Raw genomic sequence first — 9,971 nt, 5'->3', positions numbered from 1 at the left:
AGAAGCCTAGAGGAGATAGAAACTACTCTATCCTGAAAGGAATCCAGCAGTATGTTTTTAAATTTAGTTTTCTTCTTTCTATTAGAATATGAAGACATAATTGGTTTTTTTTTTTTAGGGGGAGATTTTAGTTTTTCACCCTTGTCATTAAGACGCATTGCCTCTCATCATCAACATTGAGCATTTACAATGTACTAGGCATTATAGAACATATAGAAAATGTCCCTGCTCTTGAGAAGCTTGCACCCTAAAAGAAAATAAAACTTTCAAAATAGCATTGTTTTGTTTGCTGTTTTTTGAAAAGTGTTAAAGGGCTATTCTGTAGAGTGAGCTTTGAGTATAACTTAGCCCCATCATTATTTAAAAAACAGAGGAAGAAAAAGATAATAGATTTTAAAGGTAGACAATGACAGACCATTCAGAATAGGTAGAACTTAAACACAATCTCATTAACTAAAGAGAGATTTGCTGCAATAAATAGGATGAGGAAAATAGTTTGTGGAATGCAAGCAAGGGAAGCAGGGTATTTTAGACATTGACTGGAGCCAGAAATATTATGTGGTCTTTTTCCAAGTACATGGCCACCAAGTAGGAATTGTTAGTGATAAGACAGAGGACTAAAAAAGGCAGGTAATCTTGTGCACCTGATACATAGAAAGAATAAAGGATCAGAATTGAAGGCAGACTATAACAGTATCAAGAAATTCTTCAAAAATAAATGTGATTCAGAAGCACAAACTTACAGTTAATACTACCCAGTGTCATGATGGGCCAAAAACATTGTGGCTTCCTAAGTTAGAAAATGCTATATACCAACACTTTAAATGGAACATATTACCCTTATAAAAATCATTCTCTCCCTCCCTCCCAAAAAATAATAACTCACTTTTTCAGAATGGGAGAAGGAGAAGGGAACATGGGAAATTATTGAAAACAGTAGTTATATTAACATTGTCCTTATGATAATCTTTGTGTTTAAACTTGGTAAAAGCCCATTAGCTGCCAAGAGAAAATAAATAAATTTCTAAAACTATACAATTTCTTTTAGAGAAGTTTCAGAACCAAAAGACGAACTTACATGGGAAACAATAGAAACCATAGTTGAAGTGTCTACTCATAAAACTTTCATTCTACTTACACAAACAGTATATGTGTTCTTAACAACTAAACTTGAATTGCTCATGAAAATTTTATAAGACATTAAACAAAGCTAGCTATCATCTCAAATACAAGGGATTTTTTGTTTTACTGCTGTGCTATCTATCTCTAAAGTATATAGTATATTAAAGTGTGTGTGTATATATATATATATAGTAATGGATATCAAGCAATTTGCTTTTATTGCATTTTTAACTTTTCATTTGTTCTTAGGTTGCCTAAACTATTTAAATACAAATAAAATGAGTGTAGCAAAAAATAATAAACACAAACAGCAGATAACTTTACAAATAATAGAATGTAAAACATTTCTGCCCTTATCCAGAGTAAACTGAATCACAACTTTGTTGAAAGGAACACTTCTGCAGCTGTAATCAAAGGTATGCACATTGAGGTTGAGCATTCCACAGATAGACATGGTTCAACATGTGGTATCCATAGTGTACCTGTTTCTATTACAGCCTTGTAAGTGATTCAAACCTGAAAGTATTCACAATTGCTACATCTGTGACTGGAACCAATTATCCCTTTGATTTCCCATGAGGACAAACCGATATGTAGGCAGTTTTTCTTTGCTTAGACATGGAAGCAGTTTTACACTGGCCCTTGTGAAGCCACAGTTTACAAAAAGTACCGTTCCAAACATATATAACTTGTGTAAAAATTTTACATCTGCATATTGTCTACCTCAAGGTGAAAACATTTAACTCCATAAAAATATTCACTGGCTCTAATCCCCTAACATTAAACATAAAAAACCACATGAGAAATATAGAAATTCAAATAAAAGTAACAGGTTTTTATCAAATTAAAAAACTGTCATAAATTATAAAGAAGAAAACTACTTATGGGGCAGCATGGAGGAAAAATGATCTACTGTGTAAATTTTAGAATGAGGCTGATGAAAGTTGAAAGACTGGTTAATTTTCTCCTCCTTCTCTTGCTTCAGCTTCATCTCCTTGGGTATCTGATGTCTGCAATGTCAAGCCATTTCTCAGTAGTTTCAAAACTACTGTGCTGTCTTTGTATGGCTCTGTGCTAAATGTGTCAAATTCAGCAATGGCTTTATCAAAAGCTGTCCTTGTAAGAGAGCAGGCTTTATATGGGGAGTTTAGAATCTCATAATGGAATACAGAAAAATTAAAGGCCAGACCCAATCTGGTAGGATATGTTGATTGCATTTCCTTTTTGCTGATTTCAAAAGCTTCTCTGTATGCTTGTTGTGACTGATCCACAATCTCTTTCTTGTCATCACCAGCAGAAACCTCAGCTACAAAACAATAGTAGTGTCCTTTTATTTTCAAATAGAAGACTTTGCTCTCTGTGAAGCATTGGGGATCAAGTACATTTCCAAAAGAGATAGTGCTTTATTGCAGATATGTCTTAGCTCAGTCTCAATTTTATCTCTGTACTTTTGAGCTAATTGCTGTTTTTTTTTCAGCACCTTCCCTCATTTGTTTAATACTTAAAAGACCCTCCAAGATGACCTATGGGCTCCTTCAACAATTTTATAAGTAATTGAAAGAAGATTCCTCTCCTCCTTGGATAATTCATCTCCTTGCTCAGTGATAGATTTCATGCAGGCTGCCATGTCATCATATTTCTCAGCTTGCTCCATTAGTTTGGCCTTCTGAACCAACTCATATTTATCTATGACTGGATGTTCTGTGTCTGGAGTGGGTGGTGGCAGATGAACTGGGGCTTAGCAGTCTCTGGGTAGCAGTGGCGGCAGGAGCGAGGTTGAGATTCTACAATTAATTGTCATTTTTTTTGTTATGTATGTACGTATTTATTTTTAAACATTTAAAAAATTTCCATAGCTTTTGAGGTACAAGTGGTTTTTGGTTACATGAATGAATTGTGTAATGGTGAAGTCTAATATTTAAGTGCATCATCACTAGAGCAGTGTACATTGTACTCAATATGTAGTTTATTCCTCACCCACCTCTAAACCTCTACTTTCTGAGTCTTCAAAGTACATTATACCACTCTTTATGCATTTACATACACATAGCTTAGCTCCCACTTATAAGTGAGAACATACAGTATTTTTTTTATCCATTCTTGAGTTACCTAACTTAAAATAATGGCCTCCACCTCCATCCAAATTCCTGAAAAAGACATATTTTATTGTTTTTTTATGGTTGGGTAGTATTCCATATTGTATATATACCACATTTTTTTATACGCTTGTTGGTCAATGGGCACTTAAGCTGGTTCCATATCTCTGCGATTGTGAATTGTGCTACAATAAACATGCATGCAGTTTTCTTTTTGGTATAATAGCATGTTTTTTTTTCCTTTGAGTAGATATCCAGTAGTGGTATTCCTGGATTGAACAGTAGATCTACTTTTAGTTCTTGAAGGAATCTCCACACTATCTCTCATAGAGGTTGTACTAGTTTACATTCCCACCAGCAGTGTATAAGTGTTCCCTTCCCACCACATTCACACCAACATGTATTGTTTTTAAACTTTTTAATAATGGTCATTCTTGCAGGGGTAAGGTGGTATCTCACTGTGGTTTTAATTTGCATTTCCCTGATGATTAGTGATGTTGAGCATTCTTTCATATGTTCATTGGCCATTCGTATATCTTATTTTGAGAAATGCCTATTGATGTCATTTGCCTACTTTTTAATGGGATTCTTTTCTTGCTGATTTGTTTGTGTTCCTTGTAGATTTTGAATATTAATCCTTTGTCAGATGTATGCTTCGCAAATATTTTCTCCCACTCTGTGGGTTTTCTGTCTACTCTGCTGATTATTTCTTTTTCTGTGCAGAAGATTTTTAGTTGAATTAGGTCCTATTTATTTATTTATTTACTTTTGCACTTGCTTTTGGGGTCTTAGTCATAAACTCCTTGCCTAGGCCAATGTCCAGAACAGTTTTTCCTAGATTTTCTTCTAGAAATTTTATTGTTTCATGTCTTAGATTTTAATCTTTGATTCAGTTTGAGTTGATTTTTTTAATAAGATGAGAGATAGGGATCCAGATTCATTCTTCTACATGTGAAAATCCAGTTTTCTCAGCACCATTTATTAAGTAAGATGTCCTTTCCCCAATTTATGCTTTTGTATGCTTTGTCAAAGATCATGCTTGTAAGTATTTGGCTTTATTTCTGGGTTATATATTCTGTTCCATTAGTCTATGTATTGACTTTTATACCAGTACCATGTTGTTTTGGTAACTATAGCTTTGCAGTGTAATTTGAAGTCAGGTAATGTGATGCTTCCAAATTAGTTATTTTTGCTTAGGATTGCTTTTGCCATTTAGGCTCTTATTTGGTTCCATGTGAATTTTAGGATTGCTTTTTTTCTAATTCTGTGAGGAAAAAATGTTTGTATTTTGATAGAAATTACATTGAATCTGCAGTTTGCTTTGGCCTGTATGGTCATTTTCATAATATTGATTCTTCTAATCCATGCATATGAGTTGTGTTTCTATTTGGTCATCTATGATTTCTTTCAGCAGTGTCTTATAGTTCTTACAGAGATATTTTACCTCCTTGGTTAAGTACATTCCTATGTTTTGTTTTTTTTTTTTTGCAACTATTGTAAAAGGGACTGAGTTCTTGATTTGATTCTTAACTTTGTTAGTGGTGGTGTATAGTGGTGCTAATGATTTGTATATTGATTTTGTAACCTGAGACTTTACTGAACTCATTAATTGAATCTAGGAGTTTTTTGGAGGAGTTTTTAGGGTTTTCTAGTCATACAATCATATCATTGGCCAACAGAGATGGATTGACTTCCTCTTTTCCAATTTGGATTCTCTTTCTTTCTTCCTTCCTTTCTTCCTTTCTTCCTTCTTTCCTTCCTTCCTTCCTTTCTTTCTCTCTCTTTCTTTCCCTTTCTTTTCTTTTCTTTTCTTTTCTTTCTTTGTTTCTCTTGCCTGATTGCTCTGGCCAGGACTTTCAGTCCCATGTTGAATAGAAGAGCTGGGTGTGGGCATCTTTTTCTTGTTCCAGTTCTCAGGGAGAATGCTTTCAACTTTTCCCTATATGATGTTGCCTGTGGGTTTTTCATATATGCCTTTATTATTTTGAGTTATGTCCCTTCTATGTCTAGTTGGTTGAATGTGTTTTTCATAAAAGAATGCTGGATATTATCAAATGCTTTTTCTGCATCCATTGAGATAATCATATAGTTTTTGTTTATAATTCCATTTATGTAATTTATCATATTTATTGACTTGCATATGTTAAACCATCCCTGCATGCCTGGGATGAAATCCACTTGATTGTGATGTATCGTGTATTATCTTTTTGATGTGCTATTGGATTCAGTTTGCTAGTGTTTTGTTGAGGATTTTTGCATCTATGGTCATCAGGGATATTGAGCTGTAGTTTCCTTTTGTTGTCATTTTTTTCCTAGTTTTGGTATCAGAGTGATATTGCTTTATAGACTGAATTATGAATTATTTCCTCTTTCTTAATCTTTTGAAATAGTTTTAGAAGAATTCTTCTAAATTCTTCTTTGAATGTCTGGTGGAATTCAGCTGTGGATCTATCTGGCCCTGGAATTTTTTTGTTGGCAATTTTTTTATTACTGATTTAATTGCACTGATTGTTTTTGGTATACTCAAGTTTTCTTTTTCTTCCTGGTTTAATCTAGGAGGGTTGTATATTCCCAAGAATTTATTCATTTCCTCTACATTTTCTTCTTTGTGTGCAAACAGTGTTCATGGAAGTCTTGAATGATCTTTCATATTCTGTGGTGTTGATTTTAATATCTTCATTTTCATTTGTAATTGAGTTTATTTGAATCTTTTCTCTTCTTGGTTAATCTAACTAAAGGACTATCAATTTTGTTTATCTTTTCAAAGAGGCAATTTCTTGTTTCATAGATGTTTTGTATTTTTGTTTCTATTTCATTTAGTTGTACTCTGATCTTTGTTATTTCTTTTGTTCTGCTAGTTTTATGTTTGGTTTCTTTTTGTTTTTCTAGTTCCCTGAGGTGTGACATTAGGTTGTCAATTTGTGATCTTTCAGACTTTTTGATATAGCTATTTAGTGCTATAAACGTTCATCTTAACACTGCTTTTGTTGTATCTCAGAGGTTTTGATAACTTGCATCACTATTATCACTCATTTTAAAGAATTTTCAAATTTTCATCTTGATTTTATTGTTAACCCCCAAACCATTCAGGAGCAGATTGTTTAATTTCCATATATTTCTATAATTTTGAGTGTTCCTTTTAGAGTTTATTTTTAGTTTTTTTTTTTTTCTTTCTTTTATTATACTTTAAGTTTTAGGGTACATGTGCACATTGTGCAGGTTAGTTACATATGTATACATGTGCCATGCTGGTGCGCTGCACCCACTAACTCGTCATCTAGCATTAGGTATATCTCCCAATGCTATCCCTCCCCCCTCCCCCCTCCCCACCACAGTCCCCAGAGTATGGTATTCCCCTTCCTGTGTCCATGTGATCTCATTGTTCAATTCCCACCTATGAGTGAGAATATGCGGTGTTTCCACTGTGGTCTGAGAAGACACTTTACATAGTTTTGATTTTTGAAATTTGTGAAGGCTTGTTTTGTAGCCTATCATACGGTCTATCTTGAAGACTGTTCCATGTGCTAATGAGAAGAATGTATATTCTGCAGTTCATGAGTTCAATGTTCCGTAAATATCTGTGAGGACTATTTGTTCCACAGTGCAGCTTAAGTTTACTGTTTCCTTGCTGATAGTCTTCCTTGATGATCTGTCTAGTGCTGTCAGTGATATGTTAAAGTCCCCCACTATTATTGTGTTGCTGCCTATCTCATTTCTTAGGTCTAGTAGTAATTGTTTTAGGAATCTGGGAGCCACAAAATTAAATATGTATATATTTAGATTGTAATATCTTCTTGTTGGATTGATCCTTTTATCCTTATTAAATGACCTTATTTGTCTTGTTTTATTGTTGTTGTTTTAAAGTCTACTTTATCTGATATAAGAAAAACTACTGCTGCTTGTTTTCTGTTTCCATTTATGTGGAATATCTTTTTCCACCCCTTTATCTAACACTAACTTTTAACCTTGATTTTATATGAATCCCTAGGTGTTAAGTGACTCTTTTGAAGACAACAGATATTTGGTTTGTGTTTTTTTTAATCCACTCTGTCAATCTGCATCTTTTAAGTGAAGCATTTAGGCCATTTGCGTTCAACATTAATATTGAGATATGAGATATTGTTCCAGTTGTTATGTTGATTTTTATCTTTACATGTTGTTTTTTCATTGTGTTATAGTTTTATAGAACCTAAGAGTTTTATGATTTTAAGAGGTTGTATTCTGGTGCATATTAACCTTTTGTTTCAAGATTAGCACTCCTTTTATCATTTCTTATAGGGCTGGTCTGGTACTGACAAGTTGTCTCAGCATTTGTTTGTCTGAAAAATGCTTTATTTCTTCTTCATTTATAAAACTTAATTTACTGGATACAAAAATCTTGACTGACAATTGTTGTGTTTAAAGAGGTTAAATATAGTACCCAAATCTCTTCTGACTTGTAACATTTCTGCTGAGAAGCCTACTGTTAGTCTGATAGGATTTCCTTTATAGGTTTCCTGATGTTTTTGTCTCACTGCTCTTAGAATTCTTTTCTACACTTTGATTTTAGATAGCCTGATGACTACATGAGTTGGTGATGTTCTTTTTGCAAGGAATCTCTGAGATTTTCTTTAAACTTCTTATATTTGGATAGCTAAACCTCTAGAAAGGCTAGGAAAGTTTTCCTCAATTATTCCATCAAATGCGTTTTCCAAATTTTTGCTTTCTCTTCTCCCTCAGTAACACCAATTATTCTTAAGTTTGGCCATTTTACATAATCCTATATTTCTAGGATATTTTGTTCATTTCTTTTGATTCTTTCTTCTTTATTTTTGTCTGATTAAGTCAATTCAAAAGTCTTGTCTTTGAGCTCTGAAATTCTTTCTTTTACTAAGTCTAGTCTAATGTTGAAACATTCCACTTCATTTTGTAATTCCCTAAATGTGTTTTTCATTTCCAAAAGTTCTGATTGGTTTTTCTTTAAAATATCTATCTTTTTAGATTATATTTACTCATATCCTGAATTCCTAAAAAGTATCTTTATGTTAGTTTTCACCTTTCTCGTGTATATTTTTGAATAGCTTAATAATCAACATTTGGAATTACTTATCTTTCATTTAAAGGATTTTATTTTGGTTTGAATCCATTGATGGTGAGATCGTGTGATCTTTTGCAAGTATTCTAGAACACTGTTTTGTAATATGGCCAGAATTATTTGTCTGTTTCTCATTTGGGTAGACTATTTCTTCTAATTAGTCTTGAATTTATTTTTGATTTGACCATGTGGCTTTTTAAAATTTCTTTTTCCCCCTTAATGATGTGATTTTAATGTTTATAGTTTATTGCAGCCTTGTTTGGCTCTTTTTGCTTTCAGAGATGAAGGCTCTGCATGAGTTCCCTGGTTATAGAGAGTCCATGTACCATGGCTTTCTTAAATCCTGTTTGTAGTAGCAATGTGCTGTGTGCAAGCAAATTTACTGTCTCTTATGACTTTGAAATGAAAGAGGTCTTTTGAAGCTTATCTTGTTCCCTCAGAGCGTGCACTTTTTAAAAAATTTATTTTTTCTCCGGTATTTTGTTTCCAGGTTGAATAGTTCAGGCTTCAGAGGAATGAGAGTGGTATCCCTGGTTAGAAACCAGTGGTGGCTAAAGCAGGTGGGTAAATGCAATACTCAGTGGTGAGCAGAGGTCCCAACCTGACAGACAGAGGTGGCTGGGGGAGCCCCCAGTTAATCACACTGAGGTCCTTTCATAGGGAAGTGAGGGAACCACCTCAGCTCTCCTGACAGGCCAGCAGGAAAACAATCTGCCTCCCAGTTACACTCCTGTCACAGTATTCCAGCTATTCAGATCAGACAGGCACCTCTTTTCATGAGCAAGAATGCTGTTGTTCAATGTAAAGAGGGATTGTGGTTCTACTCCTAGAGCATGTCTGAACATGGAGAGACATTCCTCCTTTGGGGATTTCATCATCCTGAAGTGTTCCAGAAAGGCTGTCTACATGTTCACCCATGCCGAGCTCCCATGGGAGAAGCCCCAGCTTCTCCAATACCCTTCACAAACACCAGTGCTGTCAGACTGTTGAGGTAGAGCCACATAACTTTTCAGACTGAGCCCAGCACTGCATCTGTACTTCTGCTGAAAGAAACTTCCCACATGCAGAAAGTCCCAACTTTGACATAGGTGGCTGGGGGAGCTCTCAGTGAAACACACTGAGGTCTTCTCCGGGTGAAAGGAGGGAGCAACCTCAACACCTCTGCCAAGCCAGCAGGAAAGTGGTCCACCTCCTAGTCACACTCTTGACCCAGTGTCCAGGCTATTCAAATCAGAGAGGCACATCTTTTCATCTGCAATGAGGTTGATGTTTCAAATAGGGAGGTATTGTGACTCTACTTTTTATGCAAGCCTGAACCTGAAAGGCACTCCTCCTGTGGGAATGCAGTCACTCTGAAGTGCTCCAGAAAGGCTGTCTATAGGTGTACCCCTGCTGAGCTTGCATGTGAGAAGCCCCAGCTGTGTCTGCAGTAGTGGACAAGGGGAGCAAATGTTCCCTTCTCCAAAAATCTTCATGAGCAGCAGGGCTGCCTGAATGTTGGGGTAGAGCTACAGATTTTCCCTACTGAGCCCAGCACTGCACCTGTAATTCTGCTGAAAGACACTTCCCACAAGCAGAAAGTTATGGGACTCAAGCCCTGCCATCTAAATTCCTTTGTCTCACAGGCATGTGGTGCACTTTCCCTTCCCCTAGGAGTAGGAGTCCCTGAGAGCCAGACT

At 35.2% G+C, this 9,971-nt stretch overlaps 1 pseudogene; it reads right to left on the bottom strand.

Moving 5' to 3' along the window:
• Window positions 1–2,078: 2,078 nt before the first annotated feature.
• LOC100977176 (14-3-3 protein zeta/delta-like) lies at window positions 2,079–9,210 on the bottom strand (annotated as a pseudogene).
• Between the last annotated feature and the right edge of the window lie 761 nt (window positions 9,211–9,971).

Source organism: Pan paniscus, chromosome X (genome assembly GCF_029289425.2).
Source record: "Pan paniscus chromosome X, NHGRI_mPanPan1-v2.0_pri, whole genome shotgun sequence".
NCBI classification, from domain to species: Eukaryota; Metazoa; Chordata; class Mammalia; order Primates; family Hominidae; genus Pan; species Pan paniscus.
This window is presented reverse-complemented; position numbering and strand designations above follow the sequence as displayed.